The sequence below is a fragment of the Urocampus carinirostris genome, chromosome 11, assembly GCF_059441175.1.
Source record: "Urocampus carinirostris isolate Australia breed hairy pipefish chromosome 11, RoL_Ucar_1.0, whole genome shotgun sequence".
NCBI classification, from domain to species: Eukaryota; Metazoa; Chordata; class Actinopteri; order Syngnathiformes; family Syngnathidae; genus Urocampus; species Urocampus carinirostris.
This window is the reverse complement of record NC_142359.1, coordinates 25,374,063-25,387,440: the sequence shown is the minus strand read 5'-3', so window position 1 is coordinate 25,387,440 and position 13,378 is coordinate 25,374,063. Positions and strand designations below refer to the sequence as shown.

The 13,378-nt window shown below is 37.9% G+C and overlaps 1 protein-coding gene across 1 annotated transcript in view; it reads left to right on the top strand.

Moving 5' to 3' along the window:
- Positions 1 to 13,378, top strand: part of LOC148356903 (ankyrin repeat and SOCS box protein 13-like) — a 37,361-nt gene that overhangs the window by 12,135 nt on the left and 11,848 nt on the right. The window lies entirely within an intron of this gene.

Here is a 13,378-nt window from a genome sequence, read left to right as displayed (position 1 = left end):
AGAGGTAGAAAAGAGACACAACCAAGTCGTGCCCGAAAATCCATAACATATTTGAATTAGAAAAACGAATATTAAACCGTGGTGTCAGGTGAAAAGTTATCCTGTGTCTTCAGTTCCCTGTGCACGTTACGGAGAAATCGAGAAGAGACATAACCAAGTTGTGCAACTACTTCTATAAAATAAAAAAATATTCTAACTATGAACATCAATCCTCCGGATTTTATCTTGCCCAAACTCTCCAGTGTCTCACACACATCATGGGGAGGTAAAGAGGAAAAACAACCAAGTTGTGCTACTAATTCCATAGAAATAAAACTATATTCTCACTACAAACATAAATGCTTCAGATCTTATCTTGCCTAAACTCTCTTTGCACAAACCACCAAGATGCAGAGACTTACTTGTTCAGAAAGTCAAAATATATTCTAAAGAAGGACATCAATATTATCAACAAGACAACCTCTCCAGTTTCTCACATATATTACGGAGAGGTCCAGAGGAGACACAACCAAGTTGTGCTATTACTTCTATAGAAAATTGAAATATATTCTTACCAGAACAATAAACTTTTCAAATCTTGACCAAGCCCCCCAGTGCCTCATGCACATTACGAAGAGGTAAAGAGGCGGCATGACCAAATTGTGCTGCTACTTCCATTGACAATCAAAATGCATTCTAATTACAAACATAAATGCTTCAAATCTAATCTTGGCCAAGCTTTCCAGTTCCTTGTGCACAAACAAAGGTTGGCAACCAGTTCAGGGTGTCCCCTACTCACTGCCCGAAGACGGCTGGGATGGGCTCCAGCACTCCCGCGACCCTAGTGAGGATAAGCGGCGCAGATAATGGATGGATGGATGGAAGTTCCGGTTTATTTTATTCATATTAAAAATATTAATAATTTAAAAAAAGTATGTAATAAAGTAGAACAGAATAAAATTATATTTACTGTATTGTCATTTATATAATTCGTCATTGAAATTAATTGTGATTTATTGTAATCATGAAAAATATATATTAATAATAATAATCAAAGTCAATATAATAATTGAAATGAAATGTAGTGTATTTAATTGTTAAAGTCATAATAATTATTTAAACATAAAAAAGTAATGTTAACAAATAAAACTAATTGTAATTTATTATAATCATAAGAAAATTAATCATGATTAAAAATACAGTATATAACAATAGTTCGAATTTTAATAACAAAAGTAATTGTCATTGAAATTAAGTTCTAGTTTATTATAATCTTCAGAAAAGTCATAATAATCATTAAAAACATATATTCTAAAAGTAATATCCATTGCAATTAATTGTAGTTTAATTTATGTATTCATCAACAAAAACATAGTAATTAATAATAATAAAAAAGTAATTATAATCATTGGCATTAGTTGTAGTCTCTAATGATAATAAAAGTAACAATGATGATGAGAAATATAGTATACTGTATTATAATACATCATAATGATCAATGAAATTGCTGCTGCAACTGCTACTGCAATAATACTACTCCTAATAATACTAGTAATAGTACTATCACGAATACTAATACAGTAATACTAAAACTACGAATGTATTTTCTTTTCTGTCATTACCTGTCCCCTTTAAAAATTACAATTTTTAATCCGGTGTCATTTTCTTTCTTGACCAATGGAGGACGCTGCAGGGAAGCAAGTCGGTAGATCGACGTACTTAAAAAATGTCTTTGTAAATGGAAAAGAGCGTAAATTGGGATCGGGTGGGTGCAGGGAAGGGGGTCATAAATCTAGTTTGTTTTACAAGGGACAAGAAGTAGAAGGTTTTTGTTCGCAAAGCGAGAAATAAGCAATAAACAAATACTGTTATGGTCCGCTGCAAAGCAGCCGTACATGCGCACAACAGAACTGAGTTTCAGGGGTCATCAGTAATTGATTTTTGGGAAAAAAAATAAATATTTAAGTGCGAAAAAATTAATGTTAATTTTTTCGCGGCAAGGCCAATTAATGGGTATTTATTGGATTTCTAGCCATTAATTGGTAATTTAATGGTATTTTTTCCTTCGGTCCCATAACCGTGCGAAGATTACAATCAATACAGCGTAGTAGTAGTGGTGTAAAACGTGTGCGTATGTGCATCCACGACGTACGTGCTTGAGGCAAAATGTGAGCCCATCAACAAGCCCGATTTTGTCCCGACCAATAAAAAGCTGCTTTGCAACCACACTATGTACGTACAGCTACCGTGTTTCCCCGAATATAAGGCCGGCCTTACTTCAAAATCATCGTCACAAATTGAGGTTTTGAAATAAAAATATGTGCAAAAGTAATACATTTTCGCTAAAAATTTCTTAGAAAAGCATTGCCGTTGTTAAATAACGTTGATATCTACGGTTTTCATAGGTAATATGAGCCCGAATATTTTCGCAATTAATGGGTCGCAATAATTGATAATTATTTAAATTTTGCAATGAATGGATTTATGAGTTTAAGCAACCATTCCATTAATTGTTCGCAATTAATGGCATTAATTTTTCACCAATCAATTAAATGTGAATTTCCCTTCGGGGATGAACATAGTATCTATCTATCTATCTATCTATCTATCTATCTATCTATCTATTGCTGACCCCTGCTGAGTTTACACCTAGCGACTGGATTCATCCATCCATCCATTATCTGCACCGCTTATCCTCAGTAGGGTCGCGTGGGCGCTGGAGCCCATCCCAGATAATTGTCAGTTATTCTTTTTTACATTATGACAACACAGGAAATGAAGTTTATATTATAAACTCATATTGCTACGATTAAATCTGATTTTCTTTAAATTCAAGTTATAGTTTTCTAATGTTGCCCCCAAAAGATCAAATAGGATTTAGAATAATTGTAATATTTTTATCACTTCAAAAAATTAAATAATTAAAGATGATTACAATTATAGACACTTTTTCAATGGAATAACAGGAGGATTTGAAAAATAAATTATAAAAAGGAACTGGAAAATTAAATATACTAAAATACATGTTCACTGATCTTTAACATTTTTTTCACTCTGTCACCAAATCATTTTAAAATAAAACGTTAGAAATATACTAAATAAAAGTACATGAAAAATAAATAAATCTATTCAATGAATTCTATTTTTTGCGGTTTGAATATACATATTTGATTCAGTTCGGGCAAATACTTATTCTAGACAAACAAAAAGGGATACTGGGGCCAAAACAACATTTTTAAAAGTACTTCTTCATTTATCATTGAGAGGGATAGGCGTCGCCCGGCTGTACTTGCCCAAGACACACCACCCCTACGACCCTGGTGGCTAAGAGATCCGCGAGTCGTGTGTTATATATATATGTGTTATCATTAGATTTTTAACATTTTCTTTTGGCAGGCCAGATTAAAAAACTTGACAGGGGCCACATGTGTTTATTTACTGTATAGTTATCGTTTTCGGTTGCCCTCTAGTGGCCATTCTAAAATATAAGACAAAAAATTAAATTAAAAAAAATAAAAAAAATAATTAAAAAAAAAAAATCAATATATATATATATTATATATATATATATATATATATATATATATATATATATATATACGTGTGTGTGAAAACATTAAAATTGCCATTATAAACGCATTCAGGGCCATAATACAAAACGCACAAAAAAAAAATCCACCACTGAACGGCTAAAAATACAAAACAAAATGAAAGTTCCGGAGTGGCCAATTCAAAGTCCGGATTCTCAAGGTTTCTTATTTCGCTCGTGCTGAGGTTTTGAGGTTTTCCTTGGCCGCATGTTGGTTTACAATTAGGGGATGGTGTAATTGTAACCTGTGCAGTCCTTAGAGAAATCTTGTAATTAAGGGCTATACAAATAAATGTGACTTGACTTGACTTAATCCAGTTCATGCTAAAAAAAAAAAAACTCCAATATGGCAGAAATGAAACAATTTTGCAAAGAAGAGTGGGCCAAAATTCCTCCACAGACTCATTACCAATTATTGTAAATGTTTGATGTCTGTTATTGCTGCCAAAGTTGGCATATTTCTATTTCATTTGGTTGTCTCTGTGTGATATTTAAACTGGTTTGATGATCTGAAACGTTTGTTAGTGATAAATATGCAAAAGAAAACTAAGAAATCAGGAAGGGGGCAAATGCTTTTTTCTAAGGGGCTTTGAGTCATAGGACAATTGACTCAGAGGGCTCCTCCCTTGTCAACCTGTCATCAATGAAGTAGTGTAATGGTCTGGAGTTGGTTGTAGTCGTGTGGTTTTGCATTTGGAAGCTGTTGTGACCCCAAAACCTGTGTACAAAGGAGCTCACAATAGAGGTGAAGGACAAGATCCTGAGACTGAAAAAGAAGGATAGCTGAAATGCTTGGGGAAGCCATATCAACAGTTTGATATATTGACAACAGTGACATGTGGTGGCTGACTATTCTCCATGGTAACGAAAACTATTTATCTACTAAAGTTAAGACCACTCTCCAGGTAGTGGCGGTATCTGTCTCTAAGTGTACAATAAAGAGAAGACTTAATGAAAGTACATACTGAGGGTTCACCACTAAGTGCAAGCCATTTAACAGTGGTGAGTGGTAAGGGCCTGCAAGGTCTTCTCTGCTGGCCCCAAAACTATCGGAATCATGTAATGTTATTTATATTTTGTCCATCAATGTGTATTAAATAACTTTAAAAATGGTCAGTCAGCTTCCTTTCCTTGCTACTCCCTGGTTGCTTTGCTTTCAGATGTGTGCTTTCATAGGTAAGCATTTAACCAATCACATTTCCGCCATTACTTGCTCAGAAACCTATCCTGGGGCCTTCAGGATGAGATTTGCAGGCTCCCATTCAGCATACAATCAGTCTTGGGGAAAGCAGTTGGTGCATTGATCAGATTTTGAGTTAGTGTCTGAATGAACTGAATTTCTAAGGGATGGACAGGGCACCCGTATGATGCGGCAGGGGTAAACCAGTGAAAGCTGTCGGGCCAAGAAGAGTGTGTTGTGTCACCCTGACCCGAGTGACATGGCCGCTTTCTCATGTCCCGCTTCATCTGGAGGGACGAAAACATGGCCGACTTGTGTGCCGAAGTGCTTAACGTGTTTGGCTGTTTAGGAATTTGTGTTGGCCATGGTCCAAACATTTTTGTGTGTGTTTTATGCTTCTTTTTCCCTTTTTAATTTTTTTTCTTTGTTTTTGTCTTGCTGTCAGTCACCCTACTCCAGGGATATGACCAGGGTAGATGGATAGATAGTCTGAATGGAAGCTAGAAGGCGCTGAGCAAACTCACCATTTTCACAAACCATGACTGGCTTAGTGGATGGGGGCGGTAATCTACCAAAGTGTTGGCGCCAACAGCCGTGAAACAAGAAACTAATACAGTCAGTGTTGAGAATAACACTGTTATAAATGACCCTGTTACGTAAAGGCGTTATTTTTCAGTGACAGGATAATCTAACGAAATACTCTGTCCGCCATTATGTCGGCGTTAACGTTACTGACGTTTAAAAGTGGTACGTTACTTTGCCTGCAGAACGGCAACGGCGGGTTGTCCCACCATACCGACAATGTTTTCAGTTGGTTACGTCACGTCTTTTCGGATCTAATATTTTGTAAGGTGTGGGGAAAAAAAGGCAAGTTGGTGAATGAGGCAGCAACCAACTCACGAATAAAACGGCGTGCCAGCTACCCACCAATCGAGGGCCGTTTCACTCAGAGACACTATTTTTCTCTTGTGATTGGTCAAAATGTATCTTGTCAGGGATTCTGTGCTTGAATATTTTGAGTATAAAAAAGGTTACAATTGTTTTGTACTTTATCTTTTTCTGTATAGATTTATAGATATATCTTAATTTATGTTCTCTGTGTTTTTCAGTGTTAATGTTTGAGTGTTAATTTTGTTTCTTTTCCCCTTTTTAATTGATTCATAATAAGATTTAATAAATGGTAATATATAAACAACAAAAACAACCTGGAGAGACATTTGGGAGCCGAATGAGCCGTTTAAGTGAAACAGCCGAAAAAGCCGGTTCTCTAAAAAGAGTCAGAATTTCCATCTGTACAACGAACCATTCGAGCTAGATTTATTCAACTCACTTTATACTGTTTACTGATAAATGTTATTTCATTATGTTGTGTACAGTTATATTTGTTGCACTTTAAGTATAGAATAAATCTGTTGCTGGTGAGGTACAATAATTATGACTAGGTTCTATAACACAACTTCCTGTTTGTTCTGACTCTAATACTGCTCAGAAAATTGAAATTCTTTGACATATGACAACTTCTTTCCCTGATAACTAGCAGTGGTTAGCGCGTGTACGGCACAGCTCCAAGGTCATGAGATCGAACATTCCTGTGTGGAGTTTGCATGTTCTCCGTGTGCTTGCGTGGGTTTCCTCCGGGCACTCCGGTTTCCTCCCATATTCCAAAAACATGCATGTCAGGTGAATTGGTCAGTCCAAATTCTCCCTAGGTGTGAATGAGCGAGTGACAACTGGTTCAGGGTGTCCCCTGCCCAGTGCCCGAAGATAGCTGGGACTAGCTCCAGCACTCCCACGACCCTACTGATGATAAGCAGTGAATAACTAATGGTTATATTTCTGTAGTATGTCTGTTGTTGTACAGTAGTAGTATTTTGTGCTATTTTAGATAATGGATGGTACAGAGTAGGTACAAAACGCATCTCCAAAAAACCCTGTGACCTTCAGCAATTCTTCCCTTTGTTCCGAACGTGAAAATTGCTGAGCACAAATGAAGGGAACAGAATGCAACGTTCTGCAGGTGTCTTTCTTCGCTCCACTTAACCTGACATCAAAAATGAAAAGTATGCTAGTAGCTTTGTGGGCGGGGCTTTGGAGGCGTGGCCGGCTTGTAAAAAGTCCTCTCACACCGTTATTAAATTACATAAACGTTTGTTTATTGTCTATTGTGGCCCAGTTTCACGCAATCCAGCAGGCTTGCCGCAACAATTTCGCTTTGTGAAACAAACATTTCTCACGCAGCTGTTAGAAAACTTTCGAAATATGTCAAGAAATATGTCAGCAGTCATGATGTCATTGCTTCTTATTATGCGAGACGATTTACGGGATTACAGTCAGAAAGACATTGTTTCGTAATTATTAGCACTCGATAAGGGTTTTTGGAATATTTTTGGGGGTCAATTTTGAAAGTACCGGTACCCACACTAGAATCATCCAATGAATGCACCTTGGGTATTGTGAGTGGACCCAAAGTGTGGCAAAAAAGAACTCACTAAATAAGAAGCACTTACAGTAACTGTCAGAAAGCCTACAGCATATTTGGCATTCCCACGCAAGAAATGGTCATTGAATGCGCCTTGGGTAATGTAATGCGGCGCAGAAATATATAAATCTATTAAGAATATATATATTTTATACAGTAAATACATTTATTTCCCATATTGGAAACAGCCACTGAATGCAACTTAAGTACCGCCACTTATTTCCCATATTGGAAACAGCCACTGAATGCAACTTAAGTACCGCGATGCGGTGGGGCGCCTCTTCCTGTGGTGTGTCTTGGGCAAGTAACAGCCTGGCGGCGCCCATCCCCATGAGGCTGTTTTTTTGGGTAGTTGTTTGCTCCCCCACATAAAACATGTTTCCATGGAAACAAGTTGCAGGCAAAGCCTTCTGGACTGACTCGGGTACAGCGCCTTTATCATCTGGTCGCCGTTGTTTTTCGGGGCAAAGCGTCTTCTCGCTCTTCAGAGATGAGCCAGATCTCAGCATTGACAGGCATGTGAAAATACTGATACTAAATCATAGATCACAGTGTAAAAAAGATTTTGTTTGTTTGAAACAATGAGCATCACTTTGTACAATTTACTGCGAATTGGACATATTAAAGTCTGTTTCTCCCGTAGAAAGACTTTGCTTTTCAAATATGTTTCTGTCTTATCCACATGGACATTTCCCACACTAGAAGCGGTCATAGAATGCACCTTGATGACTGTAATTGGACACTAACAATAATAATAAGAATTAGAATGGTGGGAAAAACACTTATGTTCGCTGTTAGAAGTTCTACAATACCATTTCCCACACTAGAAGCAGTCGCTGAACGCACCTTAAGTATCATTAGCGGACAAAAAAAAGCAAATAGTGTATCCGTCCGTAGTCTCGCTTAAACTGCACGTTGAGTGCTTCGATGTCATCTCCAAGTTGGGTCGTGGGGGCATCACTTTCTGTGGTGTGTCTTCGGCAAGTCCCCCCTGGCGGCGCCCATCCCTCTCGAGGCCATTTTTTGGGGTTATGGATCTGCATCCCCCTGCATGAAACAAGTCAAGTCAAGTCAAGTCATTTTTATTTGTGTGGCCCTAAATCACGAAGAGTCTCAAAGGGCTTCCCAGATTATTACACTATGTTACACAGACTATTTTTCAGCCGACAAGAAGAGTTGGTCATTCATATGCTATGGAATAGAAGTGAGTTTTAAGTTTGGATTTAAACATTTCCACTGAGGTTGCAGATCGGATCTCAGGGGGAAGAGCATTACACAGCACCGGTGCCCGGATGGAGAACTCTCTCGAACCAGCAGAACACTTCTTTGCTCTCGGGATCACCAGAAGACCGGCACACTCAGATTGTAGGCTTCGGACCGGGACATAGGGGCAGATGGCTCCTAACAAATAGTACTTGTCCATGGTTACAAGTAGCAGGAAAAGCCTCCTGATCTGACTTAGCTACAGCACCTATCTCATCTGTTCATCGTTGTTTTAAGGTGTACACCATACATCTATAACTACCTACCTAGCTACCTACCTACCTACTTCATTCTACAAACCTCTACCTACAGTACCTACCTACTTACTTGCCTACCTAGCGCCCTGCCTATTTTATTCTACACACCTCTACCTACCTACCTACCTACCTACCTACCTAACTACCTACCTACCTGCCTATTTTATTCTACAAACCTTTACCTACCTACCTACCTACTTCATTCTACAAACCTCTACCTACCTACCTACAGTACCTACCTAGCGACCTACCTACCTACTTCATTCTACAAACCTCTACCTAACTACCTACTTCATTCTACAAACCTCTACCTACCTACCTACCTGCCTATTTTATTCTACAAACCTCTACCTACCTACCTACCTACCTACCTACCTACCTACCTACCTACCTACCTACCTACCTACCTACCTACCTACCTACCTGCCTATTTTATTCTACAAACCTCTACCTACCTACCTACTTCTATCCTACCCTACTTATGTATGTACCTACCTACCTACATCTCTCTATCTCTCTCTATCCTTCTATCCTTCTAATGTTTTAGTATTCCCGCTCTTAAAAGAATCATAAATTGATATTTGCAGTATGATTTGAATGATCCACAAAACCTGTCTTTATACAATGTCGCTAACCTCATGGTAGCAATTAGCGAGTGACTTGAGTGGCAAGCTTCGCCCCCCCGTCTGTTTTTTCTGCATCGTGGCCGTCTGCAAAGGCAATTTTTACAGCGGCGGAAAATTGGAATTGTGCAGCGGACGGGCTAATTTTCCGTCCGAGTAACTGGAGAAGGCTAATGTGTGTTTTTGGTTTTATAGCCTCGTGTGTCTCGTCTGTTGGAGCTGGAAGTCATCGAGCGCTAAGTCTAGACAACTGTTGCATCAACAAAGATTTCAGAGAAAATAACAATGTCTCAGAAATTAGGTGCGACTGAATCGTTTAGCACATTCATAACTGCTAGCTTCACGCTAACACTAAAATCTGACAATGTCATGTTGTTTTACCTCGTCAAAGTCACAAACAGCTTAGATTTTATTGGCTTATTTCTTTAGGTATTTGTACTTGAGTGTTGTTTAGAACTGTTAGCTTGATGCTCACACTTGCTAAAGACTATAGAGGGGCTGACAAATCTGAAATGATTTTTTAATAATCTAACATTACAAATTACTTGGATTTTGTTTCCCCATATTTTCTCATGTTAGTTGTACTCGAGTATTTTTATTATTTAAACCTGTTAGCTTAATGCTAACACTCAATGCTAAAGACCTTGGGCGGCTGACAAATATGAAGTCAATTTTGAACTCTTTAAAGTTACAACGTATTTGGATTTTGTTGCCCTATATTTTCTTCTGGTACTTCTAGTGGAGTATTTTTAGTAAGTGGAACTATTAGCTTGGTAAAGGCCATAGATGGGCTAACAAATCTGAATTATTTGGTTTTTTTTTACTCTTTTAAGTGACAACGTACTTGTATTTTGGTACCATAGTTTTCACATACTGTATTCACACTTGGCCAGTATTTGTATTGGAGTATTTTTTTGGAAGTGTCTATACTTAAGTATTTTTTCAGTTTCTGTACGCAAGTTTTTTTCAGGTATTTGTACTAGGGTATTTTTTTCCGCAATTTTTTTTGCGTACTTTTAAAGCGTATTTTTGTTTTTCATAACCATTGGCTTGATGCTAAAACTCAATGCAAAATGCTGTAGATGGGCTGACAAATTGCTGTACTAAAGTATTTGTCCTTGGGTATTTTTTCCCCTTTTAATACTTTTGTACTTCTTGCATTTGTTAAAAACGAGACCGCCGAATTAAAAAATGTAATTAGAAACGAAACGGTTTGTCTCGTACAGAGTTTTAAAGGAAGACCTTTTTTGTTTCAGCGTTAACACCATGTATCGTATCAGCAAGGATACCTTTACCGGCTCTACTTTAAGATATCTTTACTCGAAGATGTAAAAATAAATTATGAATTAATCACTCTTTAACTCGGTAGAAATATGATAAAACTCATCTAGAGAGAAAAAATGGGAATTGAAGGTACGACTGGTATCGGTATTGATCCGATCACCGATATCAGTTTGAAGAAAAGCAAAATAACAAACAAAATGAGTTTGCCCTGCCCCCGATTTTTGTAAAACCTGCTTTAGAAATCGAACGGAGAAAAACAATAAACGAGACAGAATTGTGTCATAAAAGATTTCTTTTCCGATTTTTCCCCTGGCGGTTGGAAATGAGTGACAAGTATCTAAGCGACACGTCCTTTCACTTTTTGCAGCTTATGTAAGAAAGACATTTTCCGGACTTTACCCTCCTTTCCTCACCGATCGGATTTGGTTACATGGGTTATATAATAATAATCGGGTGTCGGAGGATGATTTTTGACAGTTGCGACTCCTTTTCAAGATGTCCGAAAAATGTCTTGACTGTCTGGCGGACATCTTTAAAAACTTTATGGGATTCAACGGACACTAAAAATTGCCCTATGTGCACTATACCAGTATATATTTATATATATATATATATATATATATATATATATATATATATATATATATATATATATATATATATATATGCAAGTTTTGTCAAAAGGGTCATAAACTTGTCGATGAGTTGTCCGTAGTGCAGTTGTTAGCGGATTAGTCTAATACAGAAAAGGTTGGCCTGGAGAATGATGGGCACCACCAGGCTGTACTTGCCCAAGACACACCACATGTAATGGTGCCTCTGTGACCCTTTAAGGGATGCAACCAACCAACCATTTGCCATACAATTCATCTCTTAAGGGTTTTTTGCCTTCCTGAAAGTCATTTAGAAAAGATGATTGATTTAAAGAGGGGCAGCACGGCGGCGCGGTGGTTAGCGCTTGTGCGGCACAGTTCATGTCATGGGAACCTGTCGTGGGTTCAAATCCAGCTCCAGTCATCCTGTGCGGAGTTTGTATGTTCTCCCCGTGCTTGCGTGGGTTTCCTCCGGGCACTCCGGTTTCCTCCCACGTTCCAAAAACATGCATTTCAGGTGAATTGGCTGGTCCAAATTGTCCCTAGGTGTGAATGAGCGAATGAGTTGTCTGTCCCTGTGTGCCCTGCGATTGGCTGGCAACCAGTTCAGGGTGTCCTCTGCCCACTGCCCGGAGATGGCTGGGATGGGCTCCAGCCCCCCCGCGACCCTAATGAGGATAAGCGATACGGATGATGAGATGAGATTGATTTAGAGAACCTCCCTTTATATAAGTGAGAAATGAAAATGTGATTTGCACTTCAAAATTCCTCTATGAATGAGGATGGATTCATAACCGGCCTTTCTTATAGAAATTACTTATGGAAATAAGATTTATGACAGAAATTCAATGTATTCTTTACATTCCGAAAATTCCGTTAGCATATAATTGACTATTTTCAGTGTTATTTATATTTCAATGAGTTTTGATAAATATATCTTTCAAAATTTCTATTAAACGATTAAAATAAGAAAATGTATCTTAAAACTTGAAAAAAAAAAAGATCGTATTGTTGTAAAAAAAAAAAAAAAACTCGAATCAGCTGTATTCCAATCCAAGATTTGTTCAAGATGATGACACGTTGGCTTTGCTAACGAGAAGGCTAAATTCGCCTTCCGGGACGAGTATCGAATCTCTTGCCAGGGACGAGCTAACGATCTCCATAAATCAACAATTTGGTTAAAGACTGGCACTTTTTTCCCCTTCTTGCTTTTTATAAAATCTCTCCCGGAAAATAAATTATCGATGGAATTTTCCCATGATTCGGCATCTCCATATTTCAGCCGTTTTCTACGTTCCTGCGGGGAAATCGCTGCCCGATTTAACTTCCCTTTTCTGAGTTTTACAGTCTGGACTGAAACTAAAATCCAAAACCGACCAACTTATCGGTCTCTCTTGATAAAAGTGATTAAACCGTGAAAAAGTATTAGCCCCAGTCCTGAATTTTGTTTTTGTCTTTTTGCATATTTAGCACTCACAAATGTTTCATATGATCAAACATTTTTTTTATCTCAAACAAATACATACAACCACACAGTAAGTGTGACTAACCACAGTTCAGGGAAAGTCCAATTCCACAGGCCACATCCAGAATTGATGGCGACCTCTTCAATCATTTCAATTGAATCTTTTAGACAAAATAAAGTCGGCTAAACAAACTCTAGTACACAAATGACAGCCACAATCCAGGAAATTCTGTGAAAAAAATGAGAAAAATAGTGATTTGAATCTATCAGTCCGGAAAAAGTCACAAAGCTATTTCCAAGGGTGTTTGGCTCCAGTGAACCTCAAATGGAGTAAACTGGGAATACAGTGGAACCTCGGTTCTTGACCATAATCCGTTCCAGAACCCTGTTCGAAAACCGATTTGGTTGATCACCGAGAATCGTTTTTCCCATTAAAAGTAATGTAAAATCGTTTTAATCCGTTCCAACACCCTGAACGTTTACCATGAACGTAAACATGAAGCTAACCCAGGCTTTCGTACGAAAGATTACGCTAACATGAACGTGTAAAAATACAAAAATCAGGTCGTTTACACGTCATTTAGCACCCGGGTCTCCACAATAAGCGGCTAGAGCTTCATTGGAAAGGGAGCTCCGTTCCAACACCCTGAATGTTTTACATAAACA